Below are 13,362 nucleotides of genomic sequence, written 5' to 3'. Positions count from 1 at the left end.
TGAAATTGTAACAATCAGAATCTGCTGTAATCATATACACAAGACGATCACCTGACCTCCGGACATCAGGAGCCGGTGTAACGTTAGAAAACCATACCTCGTTAGAATTCCATACCCTCGTCACTTCCTGTTAGAAACAGCTGAGCAGCGTAGCAGTGCGCATGCTCAGAGTCCCGGATCCGTCATAGAACAGCAGAGAAGATGACAAGAGCGCATGCTCGGAGGGAATGAAATTATAACGATAGTGTGTGTAATGTTATACTTGCGGCGGTTACATAAAAACAGTTCAGCTGCAACATGATTCATCTCCTCTGCTATCCCTGTCACTTCCCAGATGTCGGCTAGTAAATAGAAAAGCGGTGGCGGGTGTATGAAATGTAGATGTCGGCTCCGTGATCCGCTTTTATATTTAGTAGCCGAGATCAGGGAAGTGACACTGGTAGGAGCGGAGATGAGTCATGTTGCAGATGAGCTGTTTTAATGTAACGGCGGCAAGTGTAACGTTATACACACTACTGTGAGAAATCCATACCCTCCGTAGGTGCACCGGAAGTGACGAGGGTATGGTTTTCTCACGGGTATGGTTTTTTCACGGAACACCGGTGAACCGACATTCCCAGCTGGATATGACGTCATCACAAATTGCCCCTCCCCCCAACACATTTCCCTAGAATACGACTTCCTCAGGAGCAGTGTCTGCGCTGTCATCTGGGCAACTTAATATCCAAAATATGCCCCCCCCCCCTCCATTCACAATTACCCTTCAATCTCCCAACATCATTGAATACCTCCAGAGGAAGAAACCTTAAAATAAATTTGTATGGCAATTGCAACTTACCCCCAACTTCATGTATCTAATAGCCCGGGGGTACCGAGCACCTGAAGCAGTGATGGTGAACCTTGGCACCACAGATGTTTTGGAACTTCATTTCCCATGATGCTCCACTACACTGCAGAGTGCCTGAGCATCATGGGAAATGTAGTTCCATAACATCTGGGGTGCCAAGGTTCACCATTACTGACCTAAAGGGGAGAGTTGAAGATGACGCCGCAGTCTACCACATTGGTGTGGATGTAATTTAACAGTGGATGGGATAAATAATCCGCTTTAAACGCCTGGAGAAGACGGATTACACCCATCCAATGACCGTACACAAGAGGATCTGCTGGAAAACAATATCATAAGGCAGCTCCCCCTTGTGGCCTTAATGCAATAATTTCCTGGAAATGCATCAATCAGGAAAATACCCCATTTTGGCCACTACATGGAGCTGACGCTCATAGGAAATACACATAATAGAATGATTACGGCAATTATTTGCAAAGGCAGTGCGAATGTTTGAGGCAATCACACAAACACATAACATTGTAATTGTTATTATAGATACGTATTGATACATTGTCCTCATTATAGATCTGCAGAGTATTGCACAATAATAACTAGGAATTGATATATATATATGGACATTTCTAGTTGTGTCTATAGAAGGTCTTATGATGTGGATGGAATGTTCCCAGATGTGTGGAGCCCCCACACCATACAATCCCCTCCTGGGAACTTACCTCTCCTCCTCCATCCACCAGCAGCACACAGACAATGAGAGCTCCCAAGATCAGCAGAGTCTTTATAACTGCACCCCGATCCTCACTACAGCAACAAGACAGAAAGATGTACAATGTGTGACCCCCACCTTCTGTATACTGCACAGTGCTGATAGCAGTTCTTATATACCACCTTTCCCCTCCCCCCCTTCTTCCTGGCACCGGCCGGCTGCGGGATCCGAACCTACAGATGAGGCAACATCCTTCCCTGTTCTACTTTCACATCTTCTTCTTCTGTTTTTTTACTGATGATATTTAATTATTTTCTATAAATGTATTATTCCAGATATTTCTATAGAACTGACAATTTACACAGCACTCGTTTAATTTTGGGTTAATAACTTGCCACCCACCTTATAGCCGATATACAGATATAGTGTAGCCTCCTCAGTGTCCTAATCAGCCATGCTAGTGAAGCATCCTCAGTAAGTGATTTATGCATGGAGATCATATCCCCCCTTATATATTTATGCATGGAGATCATATCCCCCCCTTATGTATTTATCCATGGAGATCATATCCCCCCTTATGTATTTATACATGGAGATCATATCCCCCTTATGTATTTATACATGGAGATCCTATCCCCCCTTATGTATTTATACATGGAGATCATATCCCCCCCTTATGTATTTATACATGGAGATCATATCCCCCCTTATGTATTTATACATGGTGATCATATCCCCCCCTTATGTATTTATACATGGAGATCATATCCCCCCCCTTATGTATTTATACATGGTGATCATATCCCCCCCTTATGTATTTATACATGGAGATCATATCCCCCCCCCCATGTATTTATATATGGAGATCATATCCCCCCTTATGTATTTATACATGGAGATAATATCCCCCCTAATATATTTATACATGGAGATCATATCCCCCCTTATATATTTATACATGGAGATCATATCCCCCCCTTATTTATACATGGAGATCATATCCCCCCTTATGTATTTATACATGGAGATCCTATCCCCCCTTATGTATTTATACATGGAGATCATATTCCCCCTAATATATTTATACATGGAGATCATATCCCCCCTTATGTATTTATACATGGAGATCATATCCCCCCCTTATGTATTTATACATGGAGATCATATCCCCCCCTTATTTATACATGGAGATCATATCCCCCCTTATGTATTTATACATGGAGATCATATCCCCCCTTATGTATTTATACATGGAGATCATATTCCCCCTTATGTATTTATACATGGAGATCATATCCCTTCTTATGTATTTATACATGGAGATCCTATCCCCCCTTATGTATTTATACATGGAGATCATATTCCCCCTTATGTATTTATACATGGAGATCATATCCCCCCTTATGTATTTATACATGGAGATCATATCCCCCTTATGTATTTATACATGGAGATCATATCCCTTCTTATGTATTTATACATGGAGATCCTATCCCCCCTTATGTATTTATACATGGAGATCATATTCCCCCTTATGTATTTATACATGGAGATCATATCCCCCCTTATGTATTTATACATGGAGATCCTATCCCCCCTTATGTATTTATACATGGAGATCATATTCCCCCTTATGTATTTATACATGGAGATCATATCCCCCCTTATGTATTTATACATGGAGATCCTATCCCCCCTTATGTATTTATACATGGAGATCATATCCCCCCTTATGTATTTATACATGGAGATCATATCCCCCCTTATGTATTTATACATGGTGATCATATCCCCCCCTTATGTATTTATACATGGAGATCATATCCCCCCCTTATGTATTTATACATGGTGATCATATTCCCCCCCCCCCCCCTTATGTATTTATACATGGTGATCATACAGTGGCGGAGCTAGACTTTTAAAACAGGGGTGGCAAAGGGGTGGCAAGGTATTATTTTGGGGGGTCAATATATAAAGTGTCATTTAGTGTCAGATTTGTCCACCGCAATGTCGCAGTCCCTCTAATAATCGCTGATCGCTGCCATTACTAGTAAAAACAATTAAAAAATAAAAAGTTCCATAGTTTGTAGATGTAATAACTTTTTTGCAAACCAATCAAAATACACTTTTACAAAAAATATGTGGCAGAATACATATTAGCCTAAATTTATGAAAATAGGGGGGAGCTGTAAAGCACTGTGGGGAGCTGAAGAGCCCTGGGGGAGGGGGGACTAAAGAGCACTGGTGGGGGGGGCTGAAGAGCTCTGGGGGGTACTGGAAAGGGGGGGTGTAAAGTATGCATTTATTAGATACAGAGAAGAAAAATACATCAACATCAGCAGTTCTATGGCACATCATTCTTTGTCAGTTAAACACTCTGACCTATACATATCTGTGAATACTTGCACATTATTCTAGGTATATTGGGGACAGTGGCGGCTGGTGCTCACAATTTTTGGGGGGGCGCAAACAGAAAAATGTAATAGGCATTGCATTGCGGCAAAAAATGCTGTAAAAAATTGCGTGACTTTGAGGTCGCAAAAGTGTGAAATGGGCCTTCAGTAATTAAGGTAAAGTGTGCCCCCTTTCAATACAGAGAGACCAGCGTGCCCCCTTTCAATGCAGAGAGACCAGCGTGCCCCCTTTCAATGCAATGACCAGCGTACATGCCCCCTTCAATGCAGAGATCAGCGTACATGCCCCCTTCAATGCAGAGATCAGCGTATATGCCCCCTTCAATGCAGAGATCAGCGTACATGCCCCCTTCAATGCAGTGACCAGCGTACATGCCCCCTTCAATGCAGTGACCAGCGTGCATGCCCCCTTCAATGCAGAGATCAGCGTACATGCCCCCTTTCAATGCAGTGACCAGCATACATGCCCCCTTCAATGTAATGACCAGTGTACATGCCCCCTTCAATGCAGAGATCAGCGTATATGCCCCCTTCAATGCAGTGACCAGCATACATGCCCCCAATGCAGAGACCAGCGTACATGCCCCCAATGCAGAGATCAGCGTGCGTGCCCCCTTACCTACCTGGAGCGGCAGCGGGCGGCTTCTTCTCAGTCCCGGTGACCGGCGGCGCGTCTCCACGAGTCCTTCCGCCTCCTCCTCGGCTAATGGCAAGGGGTTTGTCTTGTGGCTAATGGCAAGGGGTTTGTCCCCCCCCCCCTCGGGCACTCACATTCTTCTTTCCCCCTCCTCGGGCACTCACATTCTTCTCCCCCCCCCCTCGGGCGCTCACATTCTTCTTCCACCCCCCCCCTCGGGCAGTGGCACTCACATTCTTCTTCCCCCCCCTCAGGCACTCACATTCTTCTTCCCCCCCTCGGGCACTCACATTCTTCTCCCCCCCCTCGGGCACTCGCAGTGGCACTCACATTCTTCTCCCCCCCCCCTCGGGCATTCACACTCTTCTTCCACCCCCCCCCCCCTCTGGCAGTGGCACTCACATTCTTCTTCCCCCCCCCGCACTCACATTCTTCCCCCCCCCCGGGCACTCACATTCTTTTTCCCCCCCGGCACTCACATTCTCCTCCCCCCCCCTCAGGCACTCACATTCTTCTTCCACCCCCCCCCCCTCGGGCAGTGGCACTCACATTCTTCTTCCCCCCCCTCGGGCAGTGGCACTCACATTCTTCTTCCCCCCCGCCACTCACATTCTTCCCCCTCAGGCTCTCACATTCTTCTCCCCCCCCCTCGGGCTCTCACATTCTTCCCCCCCCCCCTCGGGCACTCACATTCTTCTTCCTTCGGCTCTCAGAGCAGCGCTGCAGCCAGAAGAAGACGGAGGGGGGTGGAGGCGGAGCCAATGCTAGGCGGCAAGGAGAGCAATTTGAAATCCTCCTCCGCTCCAAGAACCTCTTCTGCTGTCATGACGAGAGGAGGAGGATTTCAAATTCCTCTCCTTGCCGCCTAGCATTGGCTCCGCCTCCACCCCCCTCCGTCTTCTTCTGGCTGCAGCGCTGCAGCTGAGAGCCGAAGGGAGGAAGGAGGTTAACGATCCACACGAGACCTGGGGCTTTTTAGGGGGCACACTCGGGGCTGAAGTTCCGTTCAGCCACCCCCCCCCCCCCGCCGACACCACTGGCTGTGTAAGTAGCAGGAGTCCAGTCTTCCCTGCTCTCCATCCACCTCCCTCCGCAGCTCCCGGCCGTATGGCGATCCCCTGTTATTCTCCCGCTGCCCTGCCATGCACCCGGCCACCCGCCCAGGATTGGGGTGGCAACAGGGGTGGCAAGGGCTTCTTCTGGGGTGTCAATTGCCACCCCAGCTAACCCTCTGGCTCCGCCACTGTGATCATATCCCTTCTTATGTATTTATACATGGAGATCATATCCCTTCTTATGTATTTATACATGGTGATCCTCCCCTTATGTATTTATACATGGAGATCATATCCCCCCTTATGTATTTATACATGGAGATCATATCCCCCTTATGTATCTATACATGGAGATCATATCCCCCCTTGTGTATTTATACATGGAGATCATATCCCCCCTTATGTATTTATACATGGAGATCATATCCCCCCTTATGTATTTATACATGGAGATCATATCCCCCCTTATGTATTTATACATGGAGATCATATCCCTTCTTATGTATTTATACATGGAGATCATATCCCCCCTTATTTATTTATACATGGAGATCATATCCCCCCCTTGTGTGTTTATACATGGAGATCATATCCCCCTTATGTATTTATACATGGAGACCATATCCCCCCTTATGTATTTATACATGGAGATCATATCCCCCTTATCTATCTATACATGGAGATCATATCCCCCCTTGTGTATTTATACATGGAGATCATATCCCCCCTTATGTATTTATACATGGAGATCATATCCCTACTTATGTATTTATACATGGAGATCATATCCCCCCTTATGTATTTATACATGGAGATCATATCCCCCCTTATGTATTTATACATGGAGATCATATCCCCCCCTTATGTATTTATACATGGAGATCATATCCCTTCTTATGTATTTATACATGGTGATCATATCCCCCCCCCCTTATGTATTTATACATGGCGATCATATCCCTTCTTATGTATTTATACATGGAGATCATATCCCTTCTTATGTATTTATACATGGTGATCATATCCCCCCCTTATGTATTTATACATGGAGATCCTCCCCTTATGTATTTATACATGGAGATCCTATCCCCCCCTTATTTATTTATACATGGAGATCATATCCCCCCTTATTTATTTATACATGGAGATCATATCCCCCTTATGTATCTATACATGGAGATCATATCCCCCCCCTTGTGTGTTTATACATGGAGATCATATCCCCCCTTATGTATTTATACATGGAGACCATATCCCCCCTTATGTATTTATACATGGAGATCATATCCCCCCTTATTTATTTATACATGGAGATCATATCCCCCCTTATGTATTTATACATGGAGATTGAAAGAGTGTATCAATGTCTCTTAATGAAATATTAAATTTCATGACAGTTTGGTGTCAGAAGTGGGATCTTCCATATACAGTACCGGGTGAGTAATTATTTTTTTATTATTGCCACCCTATACTGTCAGAGCAGATTAGCAGTACCCGGTTAGCGCTACTGTAGCGCCTCCCAGGAATCTGATATTCCTAAAGATAATAGGGGGTCTGATGCCCCAGTTAGAAAGATAATAGAGGGTCTGATGCCCCGGTTACAAAGCAGTACTGTGTGTGATAGTGAATTTTCCCTCTAATCATTGTATATTGCTGTATAGACACTTAAGTGTATTTTTAGTCGTTATATATGATTGCATGCCATTGTACAGATGTATATGTAGATTGTATGTGAGATCAAGCTGAGCTTGAAGGTACAAACTTGCCCACTGAGAATAGTTAAAAGCAAACCATAAATTGGGTGTAGATAAATCTAATTAGAAAGACGCAGGAAACCACATAAGCTGGAAAACTAGGTTTGCCAGTAAAGTCTAAAATACTGACATCAACATCCCTAGATAAACCTTCAAATTCAGCTAATCTCACTTCATATTCTGAGCTTAGAATAATGGGCAATTCTCAAGGTATGGAGAATCCCAAGAAAAAAAAAATGAAATTTAAGTTTAGAAAATTGTATGAGAATTGTATCGTGTATGGGCAACCTTAGTCGTGTAGAGGTGTGTGAGATCCACGGATTGTTATGTTGTGTTAGTTTTAATAATGTTCGAAAAGTGCTGTATCAGCAAAACATTTGATAACACTGAATGAATACTGGTTGCATAATGATTTGTTTTGTGTTTATTACTTATGTTTTAAAGTGATGTGACTTTGCCACAAATACAACTAAATGTAACAAATCCGTGCTATGCTGGTCATGGCAACTTTTAGAAGCAAGAAAATATATTTGGTGTGTAAAGTGTGACCTTAAGGACTAAAATTGTATTTCTATTCTTAAATCGTGAGCAATTTGAACTTTATCATTGAGGTAACTACTGACTTTTTAAAACAAAAAGTTGGTGCTTTTCAGCCCACCATGGGCACAACCCCCCTCCCTCCCCCCTCCCGTCCTTGACACAGGTAATTGCAAGTTTAGGGAGTGTAAACAGCTGTATTGTCATGCAAATTGACTGAGCCGAGTACATTTTAAAAGGAAAGTACAAAAGAATATGTTAGTTGTATATACAGATGTGTATTAACTATAATTTTTGCTTTTGTAGAAAAAAACTGTTTTTTGAAGAATGTTCCAAATGGGTTCAATATTGTGAAGTATAATTTTCATGTAGCCAAATGGGAAATTACTAATGTTTATTTTTGAGCTGCTCATTTTTTAACCATGGTGAACAATAATAATTTTTTTTAAATTTATGGTATACCATAACAAAAAAAAATAGAAATCCACGTGGTAATAATTAATTTGACGTCAACCATTTTTGGTATTAGAAAAGTGCACTGTTAACCGGTTTCCGACTGCGCACAGTATATTTACTGCGGCAGTCGGCCCCGGCCAGGCAGAGTGACGTAGGTCTACGTCGCTCGCCTGTCAGTCCTTCTAGAGCCAATAGCGGGCAGGCGCGCGCCCGCTGAGGCGCGCGCCCGCCTCGGCTCGTTCACGGAGGAGTGCGGGAGTGTGACTGGCGGACCCGATGTCCGCCGGTCACACTACGATCGCCGGTACAGCGGGAGAAAGACAGAGCGGCTTATGTAAACAAGCCGCCTGTCAGTTCTCCCTGTGTAAAAGTGAAGATCAGACAGTTCTACTATGTAGAACTGTTGACCTTTGTTTTTACACTAGTAGACCTGTCCCTGCACAGTTAGAATCACGCCCCTAGGACACACTTAACCCCTCCCTGTCCAATACTGTTAACCCCTTCCCTGCCAGTGTCATTTTTGCAGTAACAGTGCATATGTATAGCACTGATTACTGCAGTAATGTCACTGGTACCCCCAAAAGTGTCAAAAATGTCAGTCAAGGGTCCGATCTGTCCGCCGCAATGTCGCAGTACCGCAAAAAAAATCGCAGATCGCCGCCATTACTCGTTAAAAAAAAAACACCAAAAATGACAAAAATCTTTCCCTTTGTTAGTAAACGCGATAACTTTTGCGCAAACCAATCAAAATACGCTTTTTGCGATTTTTTTTACCAAACATAGGTAGGGAATTTCATATAAAAAAAAGTGAAAAATATTGTTGTTTTTGCAAAAATTACGCTCTTTTTTTGTTTATAGCGCGTGATCAAAAAATCGCACAGGTGATCAAATACCACCAAAAGAAAGCTCTGTTTGTGGAAAAAAAAGGACGTGAAATTGGTTTAGATACAGCGTCGCACGACCGCGCAATTGTCCGTTAAAGTCACGCAGTAAAAAATCGCACAAAAAAACACTTTTAGCAGGAAAATCCTCCGGTGGTAAAGTGGTTAAGAAAGAAAATGTTTAACATGCTTACTGTATGCTGAATTCCTCTAACCTTTGGTTTATTTTTAGGAGGAAAATATAATGTTTTGTTACTAAATTTTTTTTTTGATGCTTATTTCTCAGATAAATTCTATGCCCTGGTTTTATTGATTTAAGACTTTCAGAACGAAGGAAGATCACAGCCTTCAAAGACAACTCACCAATGGGAGTATTGTTTCCAAATTGTTTTTTTCTGGTTTATTAGACTGTTTTTATGGGTGTTGTACTGCTTGTAGCAGTTTCTAAGTTCTTATTTATTGGGCGTCAGATATTTGATGTGTTCTAATCTGACACATATGAGCTCTGGCATTAATGAGTTTCTATGCCTTAGATAATTAAGCATCTCCTGTCTTCTAAAGTTTTTATTATATTGTGAGATGGAAGAATAGGATGGAATTGGATAAATTGTTGCTCTATTATTACACCTATAGTGTGCTAAGAATTACAATGAATATATGTCAGTGTTACTACAAATTGTTAAAGTTACTTTGGTATTGCTAATTCAAGTTTAAGACTAGGTAACCTCCTGTTGTTAATTCAATTAGCTGCATGGCCAGCTAAGCCCTCTCTTTTCATTCTAAGGTGACTCATTGCCCCAGGCTTTGCATATAAATGGTCCTTGAAGTCAAGCCTTGTGTCTCCAAGGCTATTTCAAACCTATTTGGTTTCAATTTCCTGTTTGGTGTCACTAGGCAACTGTACCATCTCTTATAAATTTATGTTTGCATGGGTACTCACTTCTAGCTGTTTTGTGTGTCTCTAAGTGTCCATGTACACAAGACAGCTTGAATTTTACTCCCTACGGTTTAGTGATCACAGCACCTTAGCCATGCAAGGGATTCTCATTTGTCTATTGGCCTTTAGTTCTAGGTAGCTGCCTGCTTGGGTGAGTAAGAGGACTGCAAGTTAACCCATCTCCACCTTTGGAGAAGACAAGGCAGTTCATTAGACTTTGCACCTCAACCCCTCCAAGGGCCCTCACCATTGTTGCATGTGTGGACATGCTGTGTTCTCCCCAGATAGTGCCATTAGGTATCCTTCCTGTCTTAAAATTACCTGTCTTCCTGTAAGCCCTGAACCCCAGTGCTGCAAGTGGTTCTTACTAGCATTTATTTTACTGCCTGCCTGTAAGACCAGAAGCCCAGTGTCGCACTATACTCCTGCCATTCTTGTAAATATTGTATTCTGTGCTATCCAAGTTCTTGTCTCTGTACTTACCTGTTATTCTTGCTGGAGTCAGAATGACTCCAGACCCAAGAACCAAGCTATCTCCCTTTGAAATTTTGATAGGGAGACCCTTTCCCAACCCCATGGACAATTAATCCATTCATTCTCATACCTGGAGATCTGCAGCAGATACAAGAGGAATATGTGGCAAAATTTATTGAAAAATTAAACGGTGATTATGGTGATATTTCGCTCTCGTTTCCTTTGCCAACAGGTGCACCGACCCACCCATTCAAGCCTGGAGACAGAGTCCTGGTGAAGGCCCTCCATAAGCTGAAGTCACTAGACCCACCCTACGGACCTCCTGCGACAGTTCAAACAGTGACCAGAACAGCGGTATTGACAGATGACTCCCCGGTTTGGATCCATGCATCGCGACTGAAGGAAGCCCCACCTCTGGACCCCACGACTGCGGACCGAAGATTGTGACGAGCACCAGACAAATTCCAGTTGGATCCAGACAGACACATTGGTACAATGCCAATGGACACCCCTACTCCTGGAAGACTTCCCATCCGTGAAGCAGTGGTACTCTTTGTAGCAAGCTCAACACTAGTAGCCACTGTCTGGTTACTTGCAACATGTGCTCACCACCAGGAGAACCTCTCCTCATTATGCCCTTCCTCACCCCAGGACATGAGAGAGACACGAGACATTCATGTCTCCACTTTACAGTTGAAGTCAAGCCTATTGGACACAAAGGACAATATATGGATGTTTATTGCTGCCAACATACTGAACTCTTCCGATTTTTGCCTTTCTGATCACTACAATTCCAATGATTTGTTCTCTACCTGTCTGTTAGCTGTTCCTACCCCAGTTAATGTTTTAAAAGTCTATTATAGTGGGGTGTGGGCTGACTCAAGTATGGAAGACACTAATGTATACACTCATCCAAATCTATATGCTCATCGTAGTGACAGATCCTCATATTCACTCACAGAAACTATGGTAGAGGTACAGGATATGTAACCTCCACTGAGGTATGTTACAACATGACCTACAATAGAAGTTATATCCCTATGTGCACACAACCAAGTCGCCAGCCTACATACACCTTAGAATATAATGTCACCTGTTTAGAACCTCGTCTGTGCAAGTCAGTTACCAATAATATGACGTGCACTCATACAATAATGCAACCCAGTTATGTCAAGAATGTCCAGCTCCCTAAGGGATGGTTACTATCATGTGGGACTCATAGTTGGACATATATCCCAGGAGGGCACATAGTGCTATTCTCAGACTCTAGGTGACCCCACCCTTATGAATAAGGTTGGGATCAAAGGTTGGGTTGAAAGAGTGTATCAATGTGCCTTAATGAAGTATTAAATTTCATGATACATTTCAGCTAGTGCCCACTTTACAATGGAATGTGGTCCCTTGCAATTACATATTAAACACATTCATTCATCCTGGACACTTAACAGTTAGGCTTCGCAGACAGATTAGAGTTACAGACACATTGATAAGTGTTTACATATTAAACACATCTCAGTCATTCATCCTGGACACTTAACTTTTGCATATGGATTACAGACAACACCTGAACACATTGACGATTACTTACATATTAACACATCAGACAGCTGAGCAGAGATGGAACGGCTCTCCACAAACGCAATTTCAGACACACTACACCCCACATTTACAGCAATATGTTAGGGAAAACAAAAGCCTTTTCATGTATTGTTTTAGTAGATATATTCTATTGTTAAACTGACCCATGGATTGTACACTAGTTTTTTCCCTCTCAAATGTCCCATAAATATGTGAGCCGAAATGAAATAAATCAGATGTATCCTCATGAAGCTTAAGTGCTGTGTGTCTTTACATCTCCTGGCCAGCAGAAGGAAAATTCACTACACAGGGGAGTTAGAACTGAAGGGTCTTAGGTCCGGGACCTAAATGCAAAATCATCTTGCAATTGCCTCCTGACATAAATGAGCTAACATGTATTTATACATGGTGATCATATCCCCCCTTATGTATTTATACATGGATATCATATCCCCCTTATGTATTTATACATGGGAGTCATATCCCCCCTTATTTATTTATACATGGTGATCATATCCCCCCTTATGTATTTATGCATGGGGATTATATCAGATGACAACACAAGGGGGCGGGGTCTCTGGGTTACATCACCGGGGGGGCCACGCCCCCATGACTATATAAGAAGCTGCAAAGAGTGGAGCTGGCATAATCACGGGGGACATCGTTGGAGGAGGAAACGGAGGGAGAAGACTGGAGGGAGAAGAAAGAAGACGCTCACTCGCCCCCTCCCCTTTCCTGACTTGCCAGGCTGCATGCTCAGATAAGGGTCTGCTATGGATTTTGTGGGGGACCCCACGCCGTTTCTTCCCATTTTGGCCTGGAGTTCCCCCTCTGATCCGACTTGGATGCGATTTCCATTCAAATCAGTGAGCTCCCATAGGGATCCATTGATTTTCACATAAAAAAAGAAATATGTATAACGTGGCTTAACACTGTATAAGCAACAATAAGCCGCCTTTAGCAGCGTCAGACGTTTTTACAGCTCTAACTCCGGTCCTCCGGACGCACTGATCTGGGTTTTTTTTGCAACTTGAAAACGCCACTTACAGCTGCAATCGTCTGTGTGTGCATGAGGCCATAGGATAA

The 13,362-nt window shown here is 43.3% G+C and overlaps 1 pseudogene across 1 annotated transcript; it reads left to right on the top strand.

Annotated features, from left to right (window-relative positions):
• Positions 1–11,193: 11,193 nt before the first annotated feature.
• On the top strand, positions 11,194–11,972 carry LOC309556613 (annotated as a pseudogene). The gene has a single exon. The product of its transcript is annotated as an uncharacterized misc_RNA (transcript).
• The last annotated feature ends 1,390 nt before the right edge of the window (positions 11,973–13,362 follow it).

Source organism: Pelophylax lessonae, assembly GCF_965119305.1.
Source record: "Pelophylax lessonae genome assembly, chromosome: 5".
In the NCBI taxonomy this organism is placed as follows: Eukaryota; Metazoa; Chordata; class Amphibia; order Anura; family Ranidae; genus Pelophylax; species Pelophylax lessonae.
The sequence above is the reverse complement of the archived record's forward strand: the minus strand, read 5'-3'. Positions and strand labels throughout refer to the sequence as shown.